The sequence below is a fragment of the Pseudorasbora parva genome, chromosome 2, assembly GCF_024679245.1.
Source record: "Pseudorasbora parva isolate DD20220531a chromosome 2, ASM2467924v1, whole genome shotgun sequence".
Taxonomy (NCBI): Eukaryota; Metazoa; Chordata; class Actinopteri; order Cypriniformes; family Gobionidae; genus Pseudorasbora; species Pseudorasbora parva.
This window is the reverse complement of record NC_090173.1, coordinates 60140344-60151156: the sequence shown is the minus strand read 5'-3', so window position 1 is coordinate 60151156 and position 10813 is coordinate 60140344.

Sequence of the window (10813 nt, the reverse complement as noted above, 5' to 3'; positions counted from 1 at the left end):
TTAGCAATAATAGACTGACCATCATGTGATTAACATCACATGTTAATCTGTGTTGATTTTGCAGGGGCTGATGAACACACCCGTGTTTTAACCGAGAAGTGAGGGAAAGAAAAGATTCCTTCGGCTACTAGAAATAAATTGCTAAACCATGATGTTAATAAAGAAATCAAATGATACAGGGTCTCTTTTCATTTGTTTGTAAATTCACCGTCATGCTGTTATAGCAAGTTATATTACAAAACTTAATTCCTAGGGCTTTATAGTAACGTTAGCTAGATTGTCAGTGGTAAAGTGCTAATATATGGCCTTGAGTATTTTTGTTTAAGCGTTCTGTATGTGTTGCTGGTTTTTGAAACAAGCTAATTGCACGTGTATCTGAAAAATATGCTGTCTATCTCTGAATACGAGTGCTGCCATGTAGAGAAAAACACACACACTCCAGACACCATTAAAATGTATTTGCTTTATTTTTGTGGTTGGTGGCTGTCGCCTCTAGGGATCACTGTAGCTCCATTAATAGAGAGACACGCACACACATTTGTTTCTGAGGTAATATTTAAAAGCTAAATACATTATAATACTTGCATTATTTGAGAAATTCCGCACAAGCTCTCGACGTAGGCGTGACCTGCGAGGAGCTGACCGACGCCTCCTCTGGATTGTGAGCTCGAACGATGTAAAAACACAGATAAAAGCGAAGCAGATCTAAAAACATCGCTCGCGAATGTGTGCAGTCGGTGGAATGGGCTCTTTAAATCTCCGCGCTGTCATGACGGCGTCTATCGCGTGACATTTCCATCATGGCGCATGTAGTACGTCCGACTCCATTCATACTACCTGTATTCATACTATATAGAACGTACTTTTTTAACGGTCGCGAAGTACGTTCTAATTCAAATGTAGTACCTACTCACATAGTACGCGATTTCGGACGCAGCTCCAGAGACGCTGAGCGTCCGTGGGCGGGACATAATCGCAGCGTTTATCCAATGACCGTCTAGTTTCGAAGCGCTGAAAAAAACCTGTTCAAAGCAGCCCCATTGAAGTCAATGGACGCTGGGCTTCAATAGGGAAATGCACTGTGACGCTGCGGGAATGTATGAGAAGGAAATCGAGTCAGCCGACCTGCTATATGTAACTTCATTCTGAACGAACTCGTCTTTGAGATGAACGTTTTCTAACGCATTTTTAGTCAATAAAATGTTAATACAATAGTACATATTTGACCATTAATTTTGTGACATTATAAGGGAAGCCGAGCTTCCCTTGCAGTCTTAAAGAAATCGCCACTGACTCATAAATTCCTTTACAGGTTTTACATAGTAATTGAGATGTCACATTTTTTCAAAATGCACATACATACTTGAAAAGCTTAATATCTCACAAATTTTTTCTGTCACTTTCATAGAATTATTAATGTCAAACGTGGTGAAATTAAATGAATAATTATATTGGTTATTTTATTATGAGTATTGTGCTTGCGTCTTTTTTCAGGACCTAAAACTGGTTCAGGAGAAGTAACGTCTTCTACCTGGCAGTACTTTGAAGAAATGCACGAGGTGTTGGGTGACGCCTTCTGTGGACCTTCCTGTGGTGGTCGTATCATTCATTGATGAGGAACCAATGACAGTCCACATGGTAATCTTTTAAATAAAAAGCTCATTGTTTAATCCAGCATTTTGTATGCTCAGGAATTTGTTAGTATTACAAGTTTTTCAGAAGAAATGTGATAACTGATATATGATCACGCTACCCATTTGTGGTTTGTAAGTACTTATGTATTGTCTTGTTCTCCTAGGAGATTGTTGAACCCAGTTCTTCTACTGCAGGTGCCTTCTCACCTTTGCCAAACACATCAACCACAGCAAGCCCCCAAAATCCTTCACCCAGAAAAAGAAAAAGTAATCCTATTCTGGACTTTTTAGTTGAGGAATCATTTAAGGAGCAGAAACGCCTTATATACAATGTTATATTTTGGTTTAAAAGCTGTTCTGTATTTTATTGTTATTTACACATTTTTTATTAATTCAGGTGCAATATAATGTTTTTGGAAATGCGACTGATACCGACTTACCTTTTTCTTAGAGAGTTTTACACATTTGAGGCAATATAAAGCAATATTCCTTTTTCTTAAAGTTATTTTTGGTCATCAACAACGTTACCAAACAGTTAAATACCTGACACTGATACACAATTCACCATGCAATATAGATGAAAACATTTTATTGCAAATAACATATACAGATAAGCTTAGGAACAGCATCTCCAAACATAAAGTAAGTAGTATGAAACTCTTTAAGCATACTAAAACATAAAATACAAATATACATATATATACAAATGTGACCATGTCTGAGAAAACCCTCCTAAAGTCATTTTGTTGTGATTCACTGTTTTCTACATAAAATCATCCTACATAATGTAAAGAACATTCTGTTAAAATATAACCTTGATATCTCTAATATTAACTGAGTATGGCTATGTTAAAGATTTGCTGAATTTCGGGCTCAGAAAATCATGTTTTGAGAAATTCCAATGTAAACACAAGCTTATTTTTAAAACTGCAACACATTTGATGCATAATTATCCTGAATATGAGCCATATACCACATTAAAGCTGAGATTCTCCCCTTTTCAGTGATATATGACACATTTATGGGAAAATTCTTAAAGGTTTGTAAAACAGGACTATTCATTATGATGCATATGTCCAAAAAGCACAAAAACATTCAAACGAATTGGGGGTACAAGAGCTTGATTGTAGCAACAATTACCAAGTCAATTAATTGAAATTATTTGTATAACTTTATTAATAAAATTAAATATCCATGGAAAAAGTCAATAATATATAAATGAATTGATATATTACATTTCAGTAGGAAATCTCTAACTTAAATAATTTTACTGGGCTACATTAAGTACAATACTGGCGTAAAAATAAAGAGAAGGATAGTTCATCCAAAAATGAAAATTCTGTCATCATTTATTTACCATCATGTTGTTCCAAACCTGCACTTTCTTCAATAAATCCGGTTATATCATTATTCGGGGTAATTCCACCGAGATTAATATCAGAAAAGCTGTTTAAGCAATCATCTATTTTCTGTTCCTGCTCGTGTTTAAGTGCTGCCATGCCAAATAGCCTAGATAACTTCATTCATGAATCCAGTGTTTCCCAACCTTTTTTCAGTCATGGCGCCCTTTGAAAATGTTCTTAATTGTGTGGCACCCCCTCGCATACGTTACGCTAGCGGTGTAACGGTACAGATTGCTCACGATTTGGTTTTCGGTTTTCGGTTCACAGTTTCAGGTTCACGGTTTCTGAATGGTTTGGTATTTGCTATGTTCATGGAAAAAAGGACTACTGTCAAATAAAAATAAAGAAAAGAACAAATAACTTAAATACAAGCAGCAGCACAAATAATTACTATTGAGCAAAGATAATAAAATAATGCTTTTTTCTTTTCTTTTCAGGTAGGTCTAACATTAGTTTTTAGGTAAATAAATTGAATAAAGTAATCAAATGAAAAATTACTGCATATCTAACTGTTTAAATTAAATATGAATCCTTATTAAACTTACAAAAGCTATTCAATCAAGAGCAGTGTGTGATTCCTTATCTTCTTTGACATTAAACAGACAGCAGTAAAGGCTACTGCCCCTTTAAGACCCAGGGGTATCGCTTTCTCAACTGTATGTTCACGTAAGGCATATTCAGACTTTGTCTGCTTGGTTACTCATTAAGATGGACATGTTGACATCGGCTACTTCTTGTGTGAGTTTGTCCGTTCAAGCGCAAGACTTGAAAGAGAACTCAATAGTTGCGCGCTGAGAGACGTGCATGTGCGCGCTTTCGGATGAACGCACAGATACACATTCTCTCACATCGCGATCGCACGTGAGTTCTCAGTCGCCTCTTCTGGCTCTACACCCGTATTCATATTCGAAGATACGGCAGCACTCACATGCATTGAACAAAGTTTACTAAGACCGTTTGCCCATGTTTTTCTTTTATTATCGCTGTTGTTGTAATGTATAACTGAGGAGCCAGCACGTGAATCCATGGACAGAAACATACATAAAGCCTTATTTCAAGTTACAATCTATATTAAAGATGCATCATCAGATGTGAGATGAACCGCGATGCAAAGTGTGCGCTGAAACCTTTTACGCGGCACCCCGTGCTCCCCGGTTGGGAAACACTGCATTAATCTGACGCGCCACCATCCACAACATGTTTTAAATAGACACATAGCAGGCCTAATATGACTTTAAATTAAGATGGTTATTATTGCCACAATGTTGAGCTTCAAAACAAAGAAGAAAATATTAAAATATTGGTGATGACACGAAAATATCTCGCTAGACATCTGAACCCGGCTTAAGTCGCAATGACCTGATTGCCGCTCGTGCCGTTTGATATTAATGTCTTTCTCTTCCTAATGGTAAAAAAAAAAATAAGTTCCTGAACCGATCTATCATACGAATCAGCTGGTGTTATTGTGATGAAAACCCCTGAGATGATTAAAATCGATGTTTAGGGAGCCCGCATCTGATATTTTTTTTGTGCAAAAGTATAAAGTGTAGTGTAAATAAAATCCCTAATTTCAGTATTTATAATGTTATGAATGAAAAATTGAGTATTGTATCTCAAACCCCTTGGTGGAATTTATCATTTACAGCAATAAACACATTTTTTTGTCAATTTTATGGCTATGGCACTTTGACAATCAAAATCTCATAATTAAATTTTGCGACTTTAGCCGGGGTTTCACAGATGGCGTCACAAATGTCTAAACAGGGATATCACCCAGAATAATGTATACTGTAGGGGGATACTGCTGTGCCCTATAAAATGAACTCTTTTTCTTTACTCAAGTGTCATGAACTGACCCTGGATAGCCAACAAAAATGTCTAGGAATCATCCACTAGTATCACATATTGCTTGCATGTTGATGGAATAAAAGCCAGCATGTGTGTGTCGGCATGAAGCAAACATAATGGTTTTAACAAGTTTAGGCTTGGACTATAAAGAGGGAGCCCCAAAGAAGTTAACCTGGCGGGCAAGCGAGCATACAAGTGTGATGCCGTGAGCGAGTTATCTGTCACTGGAGTGTGTGTGTATGTATATGAGATGAACAATTAATCAGCAACATATCATTATCGGACGATAAATGATCATTTTTTTATCAGATCGTTAATGATCTGATAAGAAAATTTGTCTGATATATATTCAGTCCGTTTTACACTCACCTAAAAGATTATTAGGAACACCATACTAATACTTTGTTTGATCCCCTTTCGCATCTTGCAGTTGATGGAGATTTGTGGGATGCACATCCAGGGCACGAAGCTCCCGTTCCACCACATCCCAAAGATGCTCTATTGGGTTGAGATCTGGTGACTGTGGGGGACATTATAATACAGTCAACTCATTGACATGTTCAAGAAACCAATTTGAAATTATTTGAGCTTTGTGACATGGTGCATTATCCTGCTGGAAGTAGCCATCAGAGGATGGGTACATGGTGGTTATAAAGGGGTGGACATCAGAAACAATGCTCAGGCCGTGGCATTTAAACGATGCCCAATTGGCACTAAGGGGCCTAAAGTGTGCCAAGAAAACATCCCACACCATTACACCACCACCACCAGCCTGCACAGTGGTAAGGCATGATGGATCCATGTTCTCATTCTGTTTATGCCAAATTCTGACTCTACCATCTGAATGTCTCAACAGAAATCAAGACTGTCCAATTTTGGTGAGCTTGTGCAAATTGTCGCCTCTTTTTCCTATTTGTAGTGGAGATGAGTGGTACCCGTTGGGGTCTTCTGCTGTTGTAGCCCATCCGCCATAAGGCTGTGTGTGTTGTGGCTTCACAAATGCTTTGCTGCATACCTCGGTGGTGGTCATTTCAGTCAAAGTTGCTCTTCTATCAGCTTGAATCAGTCGGCCCATTCTCCTCTGACCTCGAGCATCAACAAGGCATTTTCAGTCAGTGGTTATTTCAGTCAAAGTTGCTCTTCTATCAGCTTGAATCAGTCGGCCCATTCTCCTCTGACCTCGAGCATCAACAAGGCATTTTCACCCACAGGACTGCCGCATACTGGATGTTTTTCCCTTTTCACACCATTCTTTGTAAACCCTAGAAATGGTTGTGTGTGAAAATCCCAGTAACTGAGTAGATTGTGAAATACTCCGACCGGCCCGTCTGGCACCAGCAATAATGCCACGCTCAAAACTGCTTAAATCACCTTTCTTTCCCATTCTGACATTCAGTTTGGAGTTCAGGAGATTGTCTTGACCAGGACCACACCCCTAAATGCACTGAAGCAACTGCCATGTGATTGGCTGATTAGATAATTGCATTAATGAGAAATTTAACAGGTGTTCCTAATAATCCTGTAGGTGTGTGTATATACACATCATGAACACAATGGGGTAGAATGGACTGGATTAAGGGTACAATTTTTAAAACACAACCAACATACAAAACAAAATAATAATAATAATAATAATAATAATAGATTTTACTTATAACGCACTTTTCGTTCCGAATCTCAAAGTGCAACAATGTAAAGGGTAAAAAAAAAAAAAAATTACAAACAATCAACTAACACATAACAATTAAAAGCTTTTCTGAACAGAAAACTGAAACCGGGTGGAAGTCTCTGTAAGCTCCACAGTGCACTGTGGTCCGCTCCGTGCTTAACATTTCTCTCAGCACTAGAGGCTCTATTGCTACATATTCCCAATTCGGCAGTGTCCTGATGAAGTCGCCGAGGCACGACACGTGCAGCCGAAGACCAGATGGAGGGGATCGCTGCTGCACCATTCAGTAGGCAAACAAAGTTTTCTGTCACTTCTGTGGACACATCGGGGTCGGCGGAGAAGTCCAGCCTGTTCCACGCCCGCAATGCAAGACGGAACAGCGACGCAGCCGAGAGGTGCAAACCTCAGCCACCATGCAGTTCAAGCCCGAGGGACACCACCAGTGAGCAGCCGACACCCAGAAGAGAGAGCAGCCGCAGCGAGCAACATCAAATGTCCGTATAACCAGAAGCAACCAGAGAAGTGGTGAAAAACGGCGAACAACTTCCTCTCTGTGGCCGCCATTAATCAGCAACATTCCCAATTGTATCCAATTGTACTGATTAATCAATCTAATAGTACAGTTAACATGGTTTTTGGGTGGAGAACCAGCGAACAGACAACGCAAGCATCCTCTCCCCCTCGTTGCTAGGCAACGTCAAACATGCAACAACAACATGCATTACAAAAATAAAACAGTACCAGTGTTTCCACAATTTAGATAACATTAGTGCTAAACCTTGATACAAGGGGCACCAAGTTAAATGTTGTCTAGGGCAGCACATTGGACAGGGCCGGCCCTGCTGAATTCCATATTGTTTTGATCTAAATTAATATATAAATGCACTTTTTGTACAAATGAAGTATTCAATTTATTTTATTTTGAAAGTGTTTGTTTCTACCAGTAATCTCAGCAAGGCCATTTTTCCATGATTACTCCATTAATATGATTACACATATCATGCACACGCACACATACAAACATACGCATACACACTCAAACGTACTCTCTCGCTCTTTCTCTTTCACAGAATACTTTCACACAATGCTAAAAACAAAGAAAACGATTATACTTTAAAGATTTCTCATCCATATTATCCATATCATATTATAGCCTTCATCTTTCAGTTGAAATGGCTGATAGTTCAGAAAGTACTGCTCAATTAATTAAAATAAGCATATTACCAGTACATTTTTTTTTCATGTACCATGGGAAGTTGCCACCGCTCATTCTACTCTTGCACCCACCCCCCTTTGCCACCCCAAAAATAAAATCCTGGACATGCCCCTGAAATTGTCAACAAAACACACATTTGATGCAGTTTCACTCTCCCCACACACACACACACACTTGCAGAACTCTAGAAACACAAACTGCATCCACTGTTCCCTTAACTCTGGGTTATTTGGGAAAGGGAAAGATTGTTGATTTTGTGGTCTAAAAACAATCGAAGCTCAATGATGGGCGCGCTCTCGCTCTGTGTGTGTGTGCTCATCGGGAAAAGTAATTCCACCCTTTATGATGTCATACAGGGCAATACTTCAAAAACTTGTTTGAATCCTGAAGGCACAGAAATACTGCCTGAAATAGAATATATTAATTCCATCTTGTGTGTCAGTTATGTGGGTGCCAAGACAGAAGACATCACCAGAGCCGACACAAGCTGGTTGATACTACGCAAACTGCATTTCTGAAACACATTAGAACAGTGTTACTGCTACTAGGACACATTTCCCACCTAAGTTCTTGATTCCTCAAGACAAATCCTGAAATGTGAACTAGTGCATTTTTGGTTGGAGCCCCCAAACGAGTGGGCAAGTAATTGTGATTAAGGACCGACAAATGAAACGGATCAACAATCGACACTATCCTGCTCTGCTGTCACTGGAGAGGACACTTCCACTGCAGATAAAGTCACTGTGTCCTCCTGTTTCGCTTGGAGAAACTCCACAACGCACATGAGATGCCAAAACAAATGGTGGAGTTGTTGTTCTGTCCACCTGCAATTTATGAATAGCAGTTAAATAGCAGTCCTTCGGTTATTCAAGTGCAATCTTGTTTGTCAGCCTTAATTAACTTATTCTCTTAGTGAATGAAAGAACGCAATTTACAGAAAAACTATTGAAATCTAGTAAGTGATATTTCAGTTATTCAGCAATCTCAACATGGCAGTGGTCATGAATTTGTGCCTACCATTGTATAAAGCAGCTTTTCTCAATGATAAAATGTATCTTATGCATCACCTATATAAATCATGACATAAACATGTTTTAGCATGATTTCACAAGTTCACACTTACATCAATTAAATAGGGTAAAGTTCATTTTGGAGTGAAGTAACCCTTTAAGGTTATTATTGCATTTATTAGGATTTTTTTGTTTTTACCTATCAAAATGTTTGCTATGGATGCAAAAATGCAGAAAAGCAAAGCTGATATGAATTTTTTTTATGACGGAAAAAAGTTTCGGAGGCAGTGTGTTAATTCGATTGTCACAACATGAGGTCATATTTTTTTGTTTTTATGTGTGAAAATTTTGGACACAAATTTCAGACTCTGTGTGCAATGTGCAATTAAAAACCTTTCTGTACTCAGTTTACTTTAGTTTTAAGCCATCTCTTATTTACAGCTTTAAGGATGCTTCATCCAGCAAACAACATGTTCTCTTCTTAGGTATAGTTACTTTAGTCTGTTTAAATCCTCCCATGAATGGCACTGCCCAGGCTAGATAAAAGTTGGTTCTGTTCCGGTATATTGAGATGTGGTGTGGGCCCATCTGAAATAAAGTGGTTGTCCCTTGCATTTGGATGCTCCTCTCGTTTGCTCCTCAAATCACCGGGTCATGGTGAGCCCCTGAAGACAGCCCGAACGCGATATGAAGGACTTTACCTTTCCCACACTGAGATAAATAACTCCAGTATGGAGGGTTACCTGCTGATTGCCACCTCCAAAGTGAGTTTCTTTTATTTCTCTGCTGTATTTACAAGTGTAGTTCTCGCTGTAGCCAACATGAGTTGGCACTTCATGCTGAGTAAGTTCAGACTGATGCTGTATATGTGTCTTGAGAAGTTTGAGAGATATGGGCCTGTGTCATTTCTTCAAGGTATGTCTCTTCTCAAGAAAGCCTTCCTCACTTCCTTCTCTTCAGTGGGCCCAACTGTAACTTTTTTTGTTACAGATTTTGTAACCCACTCTTTCCCATACTATGAGGTTTTCTTTGAGTAAAGGATCCTGTATGTGCAGGACATGTAGTTGTCGCCACACACTGGCCTGTCTCTTGGAGAGACGATTCCTAGCTGATGCAGCTTTTTTATCTTCAGGCGTGTTTTTCGAGCGTGTTTTTTAAGCACATGTTTCTCTGTCTGTTACTCTACGGTGGATGATCTAAAATGGCTTAACCCTTGTGCATCCTTCAAATTCACTACCCTTTCATTATGCTCAGGATTAAAACATGCACTAAATTAAACCGCTGTAAAAATATCACATAATATATTTATATTTTTGCATAAATCAACATCAGCCCTCAAGAAAACAAAACAAAAAATAATTAAATCAGGATTTTAATTATTTTATTGACTTATAAAAGTGAAGTTCATACATATCGTCACTGATTTGGGGAAAAAACAAAACACAAAATGACTATTTTCAATTTTAAAACGTGATTGTGGACTGGATTTTTTTTAAACCTCTTATCACAGTCTTGGAGATGTATAAGATTATAAATAATATTGGCTTTGATGCATTGTTAGGTTTTGTGCAGCATCAGATTTAATTTTTTTTCTCCCTCATTTACTCCTTTGATTGCAAAGCCATGACACCATGAATTTTTGATTGTTGATGGTTTTTGCTGTTGGGAAAAGATCAAATTTGTATTTTTCAACATTTAATAACCAGGTGGCACCATTAACCCTTTAGATAGGACTGTGCAACGAAAAAGCTTAGTTTCTAGCGTTTTATGGAGTATAACAGCGTGTGTGTGTGTGTGTGTGTGTGTGTGTAGGGCTCCAGACTAACTTTTTGCCTTGGTTGCACTGGTGTGCCTAACATAAAAATAAAAATAAATACTTAGGTGCACCATCACAAAATGTAGGTGCACCCGAATTTTCGGAAAGTTTCGGATCATATCGTTCTAAATGAACCAATATCGTCCTTAAATCGTATCGACAACCTCAAATCGTGATACGAACCGAAACGTTGTTAAACGAATCGTTACACCCCTAA